At 43.1% G+C, this 15,213-nt stretch overlaps 1 long non-coding RNA gene across 1 annotated transcript; it reads right to left on the bottom strand.

Moving 5' to 3' along the window:
* Positions 1–9,223: 9,223 nt before the first annotated feature.
* Positions 9,224–13,927, bottom strand: LOC127721788 (uncharacterized). Its single transcript, XR_007991463.1, has 3 exons — positions 12,982–13,927; positions 10,336–10,688; positions 9,224–9,280 (listed from the first exon to the last, which is right to left on the bottom strand). It is a non-coding gene; the product is annotated as an uncharacterized LOC127721788 (long non-coding RNA).
* Positions 13,928–15,213: the final 1,286 nt, after the last annotated feature.

Genomic DNA, 15,213 nt, shown 5'->3' on the forward strand with positions numbered 1-15,213 from the left:
AAACGAGCACTTACAAGACTTTGGAAGAATTTAGGAGACATAACTGCAGAGATAGTTTCGGTATAGAAATTGAGGAAGTCACAGCTATTTTAGATTCCGTGTCACAGAAAAGTGATATTCAGAAAGGTCTTAATGATAGAAGCTTGCTCGGATGAAGACGTGGTGGAAGAAATTCAGCAAACAGATCAGATCATGTTCGTTTACATTAAAAAAAACCGTCAAATTAAAAACTCATTCAATCCTCACAATCAACTAGTCATAATTTACCCGTCAATACTACCGTTTTTCAAGCTAGTCATTTTACTTTCTCTGATACACCCATACATATCATGATTTCATCTACAGGCAATAATGTAACCGCAAGCGACTCCTCTCAATAGAACCCGCACGCCAATTGATTCAGGTCGACACCTCTTGTACAATAAAATGCAGCATAGTTTTATACTAGTAACCCTGCTATATCAGAGAAAACCGTTAAACCCATTGGTTACTAGTAACCTTTACATTCTCATAACCTTTACAGTCTTGGAGAATCATCAAGAATATGGACCTTCTAGAGAAACTACCAACGCCAGATGAGGGTACCATTCATAATCAATGCGGATTTTGAGTGCTTTACGGAAAAAATGGACACCTGCCAGCTAGATCCATCACGAGCCTTCACCAAGGCATATCAACTGCATCAGCCATCTGGATTCTGTTACCGCATAAAATATGTCCACGGTGACTACAAAGATTCAGTCGTTTACTGTGGAGAAGATGCAGCCAAGACATTTGTGGAGTGTATGAAAAAGGAAATCGGAGAAATTGCCAAAACCTATGAAACCAAAATTGCGATGGTAATGACGGATGAAGATAATGAGAATTTCGCGGCGAGCACACTCTGTCACATTTGTGGTAACACTTTGGGTGGGGATAAGGTTCGGGATCACAATCATCTTACTGGCAAATATCGAGGTGCACCACACAATGAGTGTAATTTAGCGTTTCAGCTACCCAAACTTGTCCCCATCGTATTTCATAATTTGAGTGCGTATGATGCCCATTTATTTGTGAGGGAATTAGGATTCGGAGAAGGAAAGATTAACTGTATCCCCAATACCGATGAAAAATATATTAGCTTCTCCAAGAAGGTTGGAGATATCGAGATGAGGTTTATTGACTCCATGCGATTCCTACTCTCCTCCATTGAAATCTTGACAAAGAATCTGACCAAGGATAAATTCAAGGCAACGCAGAAGTGTTTCAGTGATCACACCGAACTGATGATTAGGAAGGGAGTATATCCATACGATTATGTAGATAGTCCCACCAAGCTGGAGGAAACACAGCTACCACCTAAGGAGGCGTTTTTCAACAAACTTCGCGGTGAACATGTTTCCAATGAAAATTACGCCCACGCCCAGCTGGTTTTCAAGGAATTAAGTTGCCGGACGATGCAAGCGTATCACAATCTTTACTTGGAAAGTGATGTCGCCTTACTAGAAGATGTTTTCGAGAATTTCAGGGATAACTGTATGAAAACTAACAAGCTCGATCCCGCACACTATTTCACATCCCCAGGGCTATCTTACGAAGCGATGCTAAAATACAGCAGGATCCGACTGGAACTTCTGGCCGATCCGGATATGCTGTTAATGTTCGAAAATGCGACTAGGGGAGGTGTGGCCATGATATCTCACCGACTCGGAAAGGCCAATAATCTATGTATGAGTAATTACGATCCATCGCAGCCAACCAAGTTTATGACCTACCTAGATGCAAACAATTATGGTGGGACTATGGCACAACCCCCTCCCACAGGAGGGTTTGAATGGGTAGATCCAGAGGAGATCGACGATATGTTAAAATATTCAGAAGATCATAAATATGGGGCGTTAGTAGAAAGTGATCTAGAATATCCTCAACACCTTCACGATAGTCATAACGACTACCCTCTTGCACCGGAAACCATGGAAATCGACGGAGTTCGTAAATTGGTACCTCATCATCTAGGCAAAAGCGAAAAATATAGCCTTCATCTTCAGAACCTCCAATACTATATCTCCCAGGGAATGATCTTGAAAAAGGTTCATCGGATCATCAGATTTGAACAATCCACATGGCTTAAACCGTATATCGACCTGAATACCGAACTCAGAGCTCAAGCTACAAGCGATGCTGAGAAGGGTTTTTAAAAACTCAGTGTTTGGAAAAACGATGGAGAATATTCGAAAGAGGGTCGATGTTCGACTGGTGAACAGTGAAAAACAAGCCCTAAAACTGGTGTCTAAGCCCAATTTTGATCGCCGGGTCGTATTCAATGAAAATCTGGCAGCCGTTCACATGAAAAGAACCAAGTTGAAATTCGACAAGCCAGTCTACTTAGGAGCATGTATCCTGGACATCTCAAAGCTCCTGATGTATAAATTCCATTACCGTTTCATACAGGAGACGTATGGTGATAACGCCCGGCTACTGTTTACCGATACAGATAGCTTGGCCTATGAAATTCAGACCGAGGATTTTTACAAAAATGTTACCCCCCATGTTCAGGAAAAAATCGATACCTCGAACTATCCAGCTGACCACCCTTCAGGAATTCCATCCGGCGTCAACAAGAAGATAATTGGAATATTTAAGGACGAATGTGGTGGTAAAAGTATGACTGGCTTCGTGGGACTTCGACCAAAATTATATGCGTACAAAATGGATGATGGAGACACTACCAAGAAAACAAGGAGTTACAAAGGCTGTCATCAAGCAGCATATTACCTTTGACAACTATAAGAGATGTTTTGACACCCATCAGGAAATATACCGACCGATGAATATTTTCCGAAGTTACCGCCATCAGATCTACACTCAAGAGATCAACAAGGTTGCACTTTCGGCTAAAGATACCAAGCGACACATTCTCCCCGACGGAATTAGCACCCTTCCTCACGGACATTATAAAATTGAGGAGCAACACCGCCTGCAATAAATAAAGTATGGGTAAAACTCAGAAAAAAATTAAATACCTCGAGGTGCAAAATGTAGTTCTTCCCCACAAGCCTCTGTCGAATAAGGAATTGGAGAACGCCGTCACAGCCCTAGGAATCCCAAGTTTTAGAGGGGTGTTTTTGCGAGATACCCTACCACCCAGTCCGCGCCGCATCGAATGTGGAATCTTGAATCATGATAGCTGGGAGGGTCCTGGAACGCATTAGACTTGCTGGTATAAACGTGGACCGGTAAAGTATTACTTTGACTCTTATGGATTGCCAGCGCCTGCAGAGATGGTGAACTACTTACAGCCTGAAATTCGATATAGCACCGCCAAATTACAGCAACGAGGCTCGGTGGTGTGTGGTCACGTTTGCCTATTCGTGTTGAAAGTGTTGGCGACTGGAAAATCGCTGGAAGATACAATCTTCTCACTCTATAAAAAAAAGGATAAGTTTGGATCTCATGCAAGAAAGCGCGCATCCCTTTGGCGAATGCTGCAGGATTTGGATATGAACGACAATCGCATTACTAGCCTAGGATATCCCAAGGACAGCTCGGATGCCGTGACAAAACGGTGGTTGACCCAACAGTTGAACGATGGTATACAAGACATCAATGATCTAGAGGCTGCGCTTGAAGCAATCTCGAAAGAGCTTGAGGTGGAGAAGAAACGTTTAATCGTATGTTGCGATTCCAGCGCTCGACAAAACTCGACTTCTCCTCATTCTCAGTGGAGTAGAGCTCAATATCATGCTTTTGGAGCAGCTGCTTTACATCGTTGTTGTAAAACTCAGTACCTGTGTCTGTCCACAATTTCTCAGGAACGCGCTCCTTGAACACCGCTTGAAAGGCATCCCGCACCGTCACACCCTTCTTGTTTTTGAGTGGTATCAACCAGCCATATTTGGAGAAGACATCGATGATGCTCAGGATGAACTTCTTTTCTTTGCTGTCCCTGGAAAAGGCACTCATATCAACAAGGTCGGCCGCCCAGGTCTCATCCACACAACCCACTACCACACGGCGTTTCTGAAACTTGCGTCGAACAGGTTTGTGCAACTCCTCAGCTAAATCATCGGTCCAGTGAACTTTTTTTTTTAATATCCAGACCAAATCGAGCTTTGGTACCGATGATGGGTCCGACGATACTGCGGTCCATGCGCTCGCGTGTGGTAGGGTTGGGAATGGTGTTAAGCGAGGCTAGCATAGCTTTGTCACAGATGGAGTTGCGTGCGGCTGTATCCTTGTGCTGGGCATAACGGAGATCGTGGTGATATGCAGCATGGTGAACTCGATTAATGGGTTTTGACTAAGCCTTCGGTGTGCCATCGGGGAGGAGCCGCTTGCTAAGTTTAGTCCCTGGTCCGGTGAAGTTGTGTCCGGGCAGATGCATTTCCATGGGTAATCGGTTGATTAGTTTGTTCATGAACCCTGCACCGGTTGTAGCAACAAACTGAGACTTCTTGGCACCGCACACCATGCAGTTGCCAAACTTCCTCCATCGCCCGTTGCTGGTAATTGTCTCGCCAGGGTTAACTGTGTCCGTCTTCCTACGACATTTCACGCAGAAGATCATCGCTATTTTATTTAAATAAATGAACGTCGAAGACATTTCCTACAGTACCAACGCCCCCAAAATGAGCAATCACTACCTCCTACCGCAGCGGTCGATCAGAGTGTTGATCATTGGGAAGTCGGACTGTGGTAAGACAACGCTGTTGAACAACCTACTCCTGCGCGATGGATGGCTCGACTACGATCGATTGTACGTTTTCGGAAAATTGCTTCACCAGTCCATCTACCAACTGTTGCAGCAAGCGCTGGGAACAGGTTTCCCTAAGGAAGATATCCGAGACCTCCTACAGTGCAAGGGCAAGTCACTCTACTCGTTGATCGATGTGGTCAACGCCTTACCACAACCACGACACCCAAATGGTATCGACACTTTTTTCTTCGAGCAAGGGAGCGATGTACCAGACCCCCGGGAACTTGACCCCAGCTGCAAGAACCTCATAGTGTTCGACGACTTGATGCTAGGCAAACAGAACACGTGTGAAGATTACTACGTGCGCGGTCGCCACAACAACGTCGATTGTTTCTACCTGTGCCAGAACTACTTCAAACTGCCCGACAATCGATCCGAGAAAATGCAAACTTTATCTGTCTCTTTCAGTAAGATGCTAAGAATCTCGATCATATCCGGCGTGACCACTGCAACGATCTTACCAAGTAACAATTTGACGCTCTGTGTAAGCATTGCTGGTCCCAACCCTATTGATTTGTAACCATCGATCTCACGAGCCCCAAGTCAGCAGGGAAATACCGATACAAATTAGATGAGTTCTATGAGGTATAAGATAAAGAATGGATCAGTTTGAAGATTTCTTCCTGGAAATGGAGTATGAAGACACAGAGGAACCCCAGCCCTACAAGTTTTAGTGGCCCTGCAAATGTAAGTTCGAGTGGGACTGAGTCGATATGAGGAGTATGTGTTGGAAGTGTGGTCGCGCGATCCCCCGCCCGATCGATAGCGGTGTAGGTGATTTCGACGCATGAAACTCTGGCCGCCAGTATGGTAAGGTGAGCGCTTTCCTCTACCCCAATGCCCTACCAAGACGATTCGAGGCCACCAGTGTACACACCCATGCCAACCGCGTAAAGACCTATGCCTAAGACACTTGAAGCTTTCGAAGAGAATACAACCATACTCGTTACCCCCATTGTTTCAACAACTTTTTAAACGCTAAATGAAAGATATTTTTTCAAACGCTATAAGGTGTTTGGAAAAACGTCTATAAACGCTATGGGGCGTTCACACCAAGGCTATGAGGCGGTTAACAGCGTTCGCTCCTATAAATAAATGACGTTTATCAAGATTACCGACCCTAAGCAGCGTTAGGCGCTTGCCAGGGAGTTGCAAGACACCAAGCGGAAAATTCAAGCCAGTAATATGCAGCATCGCCTCGACAAGATTGGACTTAGCCGAGACCTTTCCAAGGTGTTTAAGCCTGTGGTTGAGGCTCAGCGAGAGGGAGCTTTAAAGATCACCAAAACGATCGCAGACCTTCCTGCAGCAGTGCCAGCAATTCCTCCTCCACCGCCCGAGTTTGCCGACCCACTACCCATCGCACCAGCTACATACACCGTCCTTGGACCCCGAGCACGGCAGTATTTGCAGCTCAGTATGACTCCTTCCGCCGACCACACCTATGGATTGCGATCTGAAAACGATAGTATCTTTATCGGAAGCTCACCAGTTACTTTTGACGGTGATGATATTTTCGTGGATGGTGTGAGGTACAAAGGAACCCTTGGTCTCTGGTAACTCATGGTGAAAAAGAATTCTGAATCGTTCGAGCCCGACGACCTAGAGGACTATGCACAGATTCTAAAAAGTTCCGGTGCCATGTATCAAGGCAATTCCACCCTCTCGAGAACCCCGAAGGCGAATAAGGGTTACAAGTGGAAGGAAATCGTGTCCCACATCTACCAAAAGAATAAGTTTGGCAGTGGGCTGCAAACCGTGTTTTTACCTTCAAACTTCAAACAGCTTCTCGATCGCTTGGAACTGTGTGCCGCAGCATACCGAGCAGGAAATAATGGTGTGCGCAACGAAATTGTGTCGATTATCGATGCTATGAGAAAGGGTAGACATATCAGCATCGAGGAATATAAGGCGCTTCATCGTAGCATCCTATAAATAAATGTTGCAAATCAAAAAAGGTTACGCTCGAAAGTACGCCTACGGTGGTAGAGGACTGTTTGACACAATCGCCAGTTTGGCTTGACGCATGTTTACTTCCTATGCCGCTAAAACCCTAGGAAGTAAGGCCGTGAGTGCTGCCACCAATGCAGCCTTGAAAGGTGTTGAAAATGGGGCCTCCAAAGCCGTCGACCATGTGGTTGATAAAGTGACCCGCAAGAAGCCAGAGCAAGTTCGGTCTTATCTCCGGCCCTGGTATCAAAACCATCCACGACTTCGTCCAACGCTATAAATAAATACATTATGACTGACATCCGTACAATCACCGAAGGGTTGACCTTCCACGAAAGTCTTCAGGAATATCAGGTTCGAGAATACGAACCACAAGCCGGTGCCCAGCTGAACAGTGCCGGTTTTGAAATCCGAATCAACATCGAAACCCAGGATTTGTTCCTACACCCCGACGAGAGTTATCTCTTGGTAGAAGGACGGCTCCTAAATAACGACGGCACTGCATATGCCGACACTGATCTCGTGTCCCTCGTCCATAATGGTATCATGTATCTCTTCAGAACCATCAGCTATCGACTCTCCGGCCAGCAAATCGAGCACATCAACGACCCCGGCGTCGCAACTACCATGATGGGAATGTTGACCTACCCCGACGACTTTTCCATATCACAAGGTCTCAACCAACTGTGATTCAAGGATTCCTCCATCGACGCCCATGCAAACAACACCGGCTTTGTAGCGCGCCGTGGCTACATCATTGCCAAACAAAGGGTCGTGTTCATTCGCCATCCCCCTGAAGCACATTTTTGGGTTCGCTGATGACTACGACAAGATCGTGTACGGGTTCAGGCATGAAATCACACTCGTGCTCAATTCCACGCCGTCGACGTGGGAAAAGTTGTCCTGCGTAAGATCTCATGGTTCGTCCCCCACGTCACTCCTTTAGACAAAAACAAGATGCAGCTATACAAAACCATTCAGAGTAAAGCGAAGATCAACTGTGGATTTCGAGGCTCCTTCCAAGGGTTCCTTCTCTCTGTTCAGACTACTGCAGGCCCATACCCTTGTCGTTTCTCCTTCTTTGTTTTTCAAGGTGAGGATCTTACTCCTCCCAAACTTCCCATCTACTTCTACCACTTCTAGGATTTTATATTTTACCCAGGTTTGGAGTTCCTTCTATTTTAGGGTTTCCAGGCTCTGGTCCTTTGCCTTTTCCTCGAAAACATTATCATTAATAAAATCGTCGTCTACGATTTTTGAACTTCTGAGTTCCTCCATCTTTTGTACGAAAGCCATATTTTTGTATCTACCCCTAGGATTACATCCCTTTAAGGTGTCTCTACTATTGTTTACAAAAAGCCATATTCTTGTTTCCACCCTTAGACTAGTTGAAACATAATGCATTTGCATTTTATGTTTGCGGTTTGGGTCCCTATGCAAGATTTGTGTTTAAAAATGGCAAGTGCGGCAGAATCCCCCTTTTTACACTACAATCCACCATTAGTTTTCTGTAGAAGCCATGGAATAGGCCAACCCCCTGTTTTAAACATTTTTTTTTAATTTTGAGCTCTAGTTTCAATTTTTTTTAACATAGCGCCCTTCGATACCTTGCGCAAAAGATGCGCCTGTTTCTCCTCTACAAGACCTATATAGTCATACCCCGTGACACCCCTCCTTTTTTTCTCTAGAAGCCATGGAATAGGCCAACCCCCCTTTTTTAACAATTTTTTTTTCACATTTTGAGCTCTAGTTTCAGATTTTTAAACATAGCGCCATTCGATACCTTGCGCAAAAGATGCGCCTGTTTCTCCTCTACAAGATCTATATAGTCAAATCCCGTGACACCCCTCCTTATTTTTTTCTAGAAGCCATGGAATAGGCCAACCCCCCTTTTTTAACAATTTTTTTTTTCAAATTTTGAGCTCTAGTTTCAGATTTTTGAACATAGCGCCCTTCGATACCTTGCGCAAAAGATGCGCCTGTTTCTCCTCTACAAGACCTATATAGCCATACCCCGTGACACTCCTCATTATTTTTTTCTAGAAGCCATTGAATAGGCCAACCCCCCTGTTTTTAACAATTTTTTTCAAATTTTGAGCCCTAGTTTCAGATTTTTGAACATACCGCCTTTCGAAACCTTGCGCAAAAGATGCGCCTGTTTCTCCTCTACAAGACCTATATAGTCATACCCCGTGACACCCCTCATTATTTTTCTCTAGAAACCATGGAATAGGCCAACCCCCTTGTTTTTAACAATTTTTTTTCAAATTTTGAGCTTTAGTTTCAGATTTTTGAACATAACGCCCTTCGATACCTTGCGCAAGAGATGCGCCTGTTTCTCCTCTACAAAACCTATATAGTCATACCCGGTGACACTCCTCATTATTTTTCTCTAGACGCCATGGAATAGACCAACCCCCCCCCTGTTTTTAACAATTTTTTTCAAATTTTGAGCCCTAGTTTCAGATTTTTGAACATAGAGCCTTTCGAAACCTTGCGCAAGAGATGCGCCTGTTTCTCTTCTACAAGACATATATTGTCATACCCCGTGACACCCCTCATTATTTTTCTGTAGAAGCCATGGAATAGGCCAACCTCCCTGTTTTTGACATTTTTTTTTCAAATTTGAGCTCTAGTGTCAGATTTTTTAACATAGCGCCCTTCGATACCTTGCGCAAAGGATGCGCCTGTTTCTCTTCTACAAGACCTATATAGTCATACCCCGTGACACCCCTCATTATGTTTCTCTAGAAACCATGGAATAGGCCAACCCCCCTGTTTTTAACAATTTTTTTTCAAATTTTGAGCTCTAGTTTCAGATTTTTAAGATAGCGCCCTTCGATACCTTGCGCAAAAGATGCGCCTGTTTCTCATCTACAAGACCTATATAGACTTACCCCGTGACACCCCTCATTATTTTTCTCTAAAAACCATGGAATAGGCCAACCCCCCTGTGTTTAACAATTTTTTTCAAATTTTGAGCTCTAGTTTCAGATTTTTGAACATAGCGCCCTTCGATACCTTGCGCAAGAGATGCGCCTGTTTCTCCTCTACAAGACCTATATAGACATACCACGTGACACCCCTCATTATTTTTCTCTAGAAGCCATGGAATAGGCCAACCCCCCTGTTTTTAACAATTTTTTTCAAATTTTGAGCCCTAGTTTCAGATTTTAGAACAGAGCGCTTTTCGAAACCTTGCGCAAGAGATGCGCCTGTTTCTCTTCTACAAGACCTATATTGTCATACCCCGTGACACCATTCATTATTTTTCTGTAGAAGCCATGGAATAGGCCAACCCCCTTGTTTTTAACATTTTTTTTCAAATTTGAGCTCTAGTTTCAGATTTTTGAACATAGCGCCCTTCGATACCTTGCGCAAAAGATGCGCCTGTTTCTCCTCTACAAGACCTATATAGACATACCCCGTGACACCCCTCATTATTTTTCTCTAAAAACCATGGAATAGGCCAACCCCCCTGTTTTTAACAATTTTTTTCAAATTTTGAGCTCTAGTTTCAGATTTTTGAACATAGCGCCCTTCGATACCTTGCGCAAAAGATGCGCCTGTTTCTCCTCTACAAGACCTATATAGTCTTACCCCGTGACACCCCTCATTATTTTTCTCTAGAAGCTATGGAATAGCCCAACCCCCCTGTTTTTAACACTTTTTTTTCAAATTTTGAGCTCTAGTTTCAGATTTTTGAACATAGCGCCCTTCGATACCTTGCGCAAAAGATGCGCCTGTTTCTCCTCTACAAGACCTATATAGTCATACCCCGTGACACCCCTCATTATTTTTCTGTGGAAGCCATGTACTAGGCCAACCCCCTGTTTTTAACAATTTATTTTTCAAATTTTGAGCTCTAGTTTCAGATTTTTGAACATAGCGCCTTTCGAAACCTTGCGCAAGAGATGCGCCTGTTTCTCTTCTACAAGACCTATATTGTCATACCCCGTGACACCCCTCATTATTTTTCTGTAGAAGCCATGGAATAGGCCAACTCCCCTGTTTTTAACATTTTTTTTCAAATTTAAGCTCTAGTTTCAGATTTTTGAACATAGCGCCCTTCGATACCTTGCGCAAAAGATGCGCCTGTTTATCCTCTACAAGACCTATATAGACATACCCCGTGACACCCCTCATTATTTTTCTCTAGAAACCATGGAATAGGCCAACCCCCCTGTTTTTAACAATTTTTTTCAAATTTTGAGCTCTAGTTTCAGATTTTTGAACATAGGGCCCTTCGATACCTTGCGCAAGAGATGCGCCTGTTTCTCCTCTACAAGACCTATATAGTCATATCCTCCCGTGACACCCCTCATTATTTTTCTCTAGAAACCATGGAATAGGCCAACCCCCCTATTTTTTACAATTTTTTTTCAAATTTAAGCTCTAGTTTCAGATTTTTGAACATAGCGCCCTTCGATACCTTGCGCAAAAGATGCGCCTGTTTATCCTCTACAAGACCTATATAGACATACCCCGTGACACCCCTCATTATTTTTCTCTAGAAACCATGGAATAGGCCAACCCCCCTGTTTTTAACAATTTTTTTCAAATTTTGAGCTCTAGTTTCAGATTTTTGAACATAGCGCCCTTCGATACCTTGCGCAAGAGATGCGCCTGTTTCTCCTCTAGAAGACCTATATAGTCATATCCCGTGACACCCCTCATTATTTTTCTCTAGAAGCCATGGAATAGGCCAACCCCCCTGTTTTTAACAATTTTTTTCAAATTTTGAGCTTTAGTTTCAGATTTTTGAACATAGCGCCTTTCGAAACCTTGCGCAAGAGATGCGCCTGTTTCTCTTCTGCAAGACCTATATTGTCATACTCCGTGACACCCCTCATTATTTTTCTGTAGAAGCCATGGAATAGGCCAATCCCCCCTGTGTTTAACATTTTTTTTCAAATTTGAGCTCTAGTTTCAGATTTTTTAACATAGCGCCCTTCGATACCTTGCGCAAAAGATGCGCCTGTTTCTCATCTACAAGACCTATATAGTCATACCCCGTGACATCCCTCATTATTTTTCTCTAGAAGCTATGGAATAGCCCAACCCCTCTGTTTTTAACACTTTTTTTCAAATTTTGAGCTCTAGTTTCAGATTTTTGAACATAGCGCTCTTCGATACCTTGCGCAAAAGATGCGCCTGTTTCTCCTCTACAAGACCTATATAGACATACCCCGTGACACCCCTCATTATTTTTCTCTAAAAACCATAAAATAGGCCAACCCCCCGGTTTTTAACAATTTTTTTCAAATTTTGAGCTCTAGTTTCAGATTTTTGAACATAGCGCCCTTCGATACCTTGCGCAAGAGATGCGCCTGTTTCTCCTCTACAAGACCTATATAGTCATACCCAGTGACACCCCTCATTATTTTTCTCTAGAAACCATGGAATAGGCCAACCCCCCTGTTTTTAACAATTTTTTTTCAAATTTTGAGCTCTAGTTTCAGATTTTTGAACATAACGCCCTTCGATACCTTGCGCAAGAGATGCGCCTGTTTCTCCTCTACAAGACCTATATAGTCATACCCGGTGACACCTCTCATTATTTTTCTCTAGAAGCCATGGAATAGGCCAACCCCCCTGTTTTTGACATTTTTTTTTCAAATTTGAGCTCTAGTGTCAGATTTTTGAACATAGCGCCCTTCGATACCTTGCGCAAAGGATGCGCCTGTTTCTCTTCTACAAGACCTATATAGTCATACCCCGTGACACCCCTCATTATGTTTCTCTAGAAACCATGGAATAGGCCAACCCCCCTGTTTTTAACAATTTTTTTTCAAATTTTGAGCTCTAGTTTCAGATTTTTTAAGATAGCGCCCTTCGATACCTTGCGCAAAAGATGCGCCTGTTTCTCATCTACAAGACCTATATAGACTTACCCCGTGACACCCCTCATTATTTTTCTCTAAAAACCATGGAATAGGCCAACCCCCCTGTGTTTAACAATTTTTTTCAAATTTTGAGCTCTAGTTTCAGATTTTTGAACATAGCGCCCTTCGATACCTTGCGCAAGAGATGCGCCTGTTTCTCCTCTACAAGACCTATATAGACATACCACGTGACACCCCTCATTATTTTTCTCTAGAAGCCATGGAATAGGCCAACCCCCCTGTTTTTAACAATTTTTTTCAAATTTTGAGCCCTAGTTTCAGATTTTAGAACAGAGCGCTTTTCGAAACCTTGCGCAAGAGATGCGCCTGTTTCTCTTCTACAAGACCTATATTGTCATACCCCGTGACACCATTCATTATTTTTCTGTAGAAGCCATGGAATAGGCCAACCCCCCTGTTTTTAACATTTTTTTTCAAATTTGAGCTCTAGTTTCAGATTTTTGAACATAGCGCCCTTCGATACCTTGCGCAAAAGATGCGCCTGTTTCTCCTCTACAAGACCTATATAGACATACCCCGTGACACCCCTCATTATTTTTCTCTAAAAACCATGGAATAGGCCAACCCCCCTGTTTTTAACAATTTTTTTCAAATTTTGAGCTCTAGTTTCAGATTTTTGAACATAGCGCCCTTCGATACCTTGCGCAAAAGATGCGCCTGTTTCTCCTCTACAAGACCTATATAGTCTTACCCCGTGACACCCCTCATTATTTTTCTCTAGAAGCTATGGAATAGCCCAACCCCCCTGTTTTTAACACTTTTTTTTCAAATTTTGAGCTCTAGTTTCAGATTTTTGAACATAGCGCCCTTCGATACCTTGCGCAAAAGATGCGCCTGTTTCTCCTCTACAAGACCTATATAGTCATACCCCGTGACACCCCTCATTATTTTTCTGTGGAAGCCATGGACTAGGCCAACCCCCTGTTTTTAACAATTTATTTTTCAAATTTTGAGCTCTAGTTTCAGATTTTTGAACATAGCGCCTTTCGAAACCTTGCGCAAGAGATGCGCCTGTTTCTCTTCTACAAGACCTATATTGTCATACCCCGTGACACCCCTCATTATTTTTCTGTAGAAGCCATGGAATAGGCCAACTCCCCTGTTTTTAACATTTTTTTTCAAATTTAAGCTCTAGTTTCAGATTTTTGAACATAGCGCCCTTCGATACCTTGCGCAAAAGATGCGCCTGTTTATCCTCTACAAGACCTATATAGACATACCCCGTGACACCCCTCATTATTTTTCTCTAGAAACCATGGAATAGGCCAACCCCCCTGTTTTTAACAATTTTTTTCAAATTTTGAGCTCTAGTTTCAGATTTTTGAACATAGGGCCCTTCGATACCTTCCGCAAGAGATGCGCCTGTTTCTCCTCTACAAGACCTATATAGTCATATCCCGTGACACCCCTCATTATTTTTCTCTAGAAACCATGGAATAGGCCAACCCCCCTATTTTTTACAATTTTTTTTCAAATTTAAGCTCTAGTTTCAGATTTTTGAACATAGCGCCCTTCGATACCTTGCGCAAAAGATGCGCCTGTTTATCCTCTACAAGACCTATATAGACATACCCCGTGACACCCCTCATTATTTTTCTCTAGAAACCATGGAATAGGCCAACCCCCCTGTTTTTAACAATTTTTTTCAAATTTTGAGCTCTAGTTTCAGATTTTTGAACATAGCGCCCTTCGATACCTTGCGCAAGAGATGCGCCTGTTTCTCCTCTAGAAGACCTATATAGTCATATCCCGTGACACCCCTCATTATTTTTCTCTAGAAGCCATGGAATAGGCCAACCCCCCTGTTTTTAACAATTTTTTTCAAATTTTGAGCTTTAGTTTCAGATTTTTGAACATAGCGCCTTTCGAAACCTTGCGCAAGAGATGCGCCTGTTTCTCTTCTGCAAGACCTATATTGTCATACTCCGTGACACCCCTCATTATTTTTCTGTAGAAGCCATGGAATAGGCCAATCCCCCCTGTGTTTAACATTTTTTTTCAAATTTGAGCTCTAGTTTCAGATTTTTTAACATAGCGCCCTTCGATACCTTGCGCAAAAGATGCGCCTGTTTCTCATCTACAAGACCTATATAGTCATACCCCGTGACATCCCTCATTATTTTTCTCTAGAAGCTATGGAATAGCCCAACCCCTCTGTTTTTAACACTTTTTTTCAAATTTTGAGCTCTAGTTTCAGATTTTTGAACATAGCGCCCTTCGATACCTTGCGCAAAAGATGCGCCTGTTTCTCCTCTACAAGACCTATATAGACATACCCCGTGACACCCCTCATTATTTTTCTCTAAAAACCATAAAATAGGCCAACCCCCCGGTTTTTAACAATTTTTTTCAAATTTTGAGCTCTAGTTTCAGATTTTTGAACATAGCGCCCTTCGATACCTTGCGCAAGAGATGCGCCTGTTTCTCCTCTACAAGACCTATATAGTCATACCCAGTGACACCCCTCATTATTTTTCTCTAGAAACCATGGAATAGGCCAACCCCCCTGTTTTTAACAATTTTTTTTCAAATTTTGAGCTCTAGTTTCAGATTTTTGAACATAACGCCCTTCGATACCTTGCGCAAGAGATGCGCCTGTTTCTCCTCTACAAGACCTATATA

This window comes from Mytilus californianus, unplaced genomic scaffold (assembly GCF_021869535.1).
Source record: "Mytilus californianus isolate M0D057914Y unplaced genomic scaffold, xbMytCali1.0.p SCAF_12, whole genome shotgun sequence".
Taxonomy (NCBI): Eukaryota; Metazoa; Mollusca; class Bivalvia; order Mytilida; family Mytilidae; genus Mytilus; species Mytilus californianus.